General features: G+C 29.5%; 1 pseudogene; it reads left to right on the forward strand.

The window, feature by feature from the left end:
- The first annotated feature begins 543 nt into the window (after positions 1–543).
- LOC144546550 (small nucleolar RNA R44/J54/Z268 family) lies at positions 544–646 on the forward strand (annotated as a pseudogene).
- The last annotated feature ends 1,498 nt before the right edge of the window (positions 647–2,144 follow it).

Raw genomic sequence — 2,144 nt, forward strand, 5'->3', positions numbered from 1 at the left:
TTTCATAAATGCATATTTAATGTAAATTCAAGTGATTTGGTGTGATTTTAGTTCAGGATCAGTTGAATTTTAATACCAACGTTGGTTGCATCCTTACACCAGTCCGTTCCGGTAACAATACGGTACCAATGTTACCAATATAATCTTTTAGGCACGTGGGTATATAAAACATTTCCTTGGTAAGTTACTGTAACATAAGACTTACCTAACAAAGTAATACCTAATAAGGCTAAGGCTTCCGTAATTTTAATATTTAAACATGGTAAATAAAAAAATAAAAAATGCTGAATTTGTTATTGATTTGAGGAGCCGTGACCAGTTGGGCTTAAACAGGCTGTAAGCTAGGTCCAAAATTTAAGGGAAATCTCCATCTTTTGAATTTGATTTTCTTGTACACCGTCGCCTAATAGTGCAATGTTTGATGAATTTGATCGGTTTGGCGTATACTAAATTTCTTTGGAAAGTCTCAATAAGAGCTGAAGCTTTTCTTTTGTGATGTTGTGAATTTACTAATTTAGGTCCATAAAATTCAAGTGATTTTGTCATGCAAGTGATAACGACAATGTAGACAGGATTCTGTACTCCCTCTTTGAATTTTCAAAAAGGGATGAAGACTTGGTCTAATTGGGAATCTCTCTGATGCTTTATCTGGTTTCTTCAATCAATTTCCGCAAATCCTCTTTTGAATTTTCTATTTGATCTTCCCATAGTTACAAATTAAGGGGGTTTTGTACCTCATAGTTACAGATTTGATATTTCACTGTAATATATTTCTAAGTTGAAAAGCAAGTAATAGTAAAATATAAGTTGAAAATATAAGAATTTTGTATGTAAATACATCATTAATAAAGTAAATCGGTAAGTAAATCGGTTTGAACGGTTCATATTAGTTGTTTAAAATTTATCCAATTAATTTTGAAGTTGATGCCATATGACACTGATGTTAGCTAGCCGAACTCGCTTTTATATTCTTTCATTTTAATAAAGGAATACTAAAAATACGACATAGTAAATATATATTTGTTGTGTTTCGCCATTAGTTACATAACAAGAGGTTCCAAAAAATTAGTACAAATACGTATTTTAGTTTTTTGGAAGATGTACATCATTTATTAGTTATTACGCAATTCAATTCATAATTATTTTTTGGGAAATTCTCGATTATTTTTCATTGTGAAAGGCCCGGGAATCAAAACCAGTGTTGTAAAAAACGTATGTTTAGGCCGATTAATCAACCGATTAGTCGTTGGTTATAATCAAACTGTTACATACTTTTTCAATTTATCGACCGATTATTTTCAATTATTCCTGATTACTCAGTTAACGGTACCCTGTCCGTCCAATAACCGCATACCGTTATTTACAACACTGGTCAAAACGTGGCATTCAAATGGGAATATTTGATGTGTACTTCTCAAAAATTTCAAAATTACGTATTTATCATTCTAAAATTCATAATATCATATTCATCTTCTAAATTTAAAAAACTCACAAATTTACCAACTTTATTAAATTTTCTATTAAAACTAATTTTAAATTTATAAACTATCCATTTTGCACTTTATTAAAAGGGGAGTGCTATACTAAGAGCAACGATTCTAATTTTGAGAGCTGAGAGAATTTTTTAATTCTAAATACCCAAATTACCCTTACTTATTTAATAAATTGATTGATTACCGGATCCACTTCCTCTCTCTCAATTAATAATATAACTAATTAAAGGAAAGTTTTGTCCTTGACAGCATGAGGATTTCCCAGGAATAGAAGGGCAAGGATATTTTGTCCTATAAGAAATTATTTAATATTGGAGACTCATATTAATAAAAGAGGAGAGTTCAAATGCCTTCATTTTTTGTACCTCCATCATGCCTCTATTTTTAAAAACTTTAATAACTCAAAATTTAAATCTTAAAATTCAAAATAAAACCGTTGGATATGAAATACATCATTTTATCTATGCACGTGTAAAAAATTATGACATTTCAACTTTGGTTTGGTTATCATCTTGAGCTTATAAAAATGTATACTAATGTGGATAATTTCTAGACGTTGATTTTTCAACTTATTGATTCATAATTTCATATAAAAGCAAAATCAAAATGTGATATTTTTTTTATGGACGCATAGAGAAAATAACATAGATC

This window comes from Carex rostrata, chromosome 29 (assembly GCF_964058835.1).
Source record: "Carex rostrata chromosome 29, lpCarRost1.2, whole genome shotgun sequence".
NCBI classification, from domain to species: Eukaryota; Viridiplantae; Streptophyta; class Magnoliopsida; order Poales; family Cyperaceae; genus Carex; species Carex rostrata.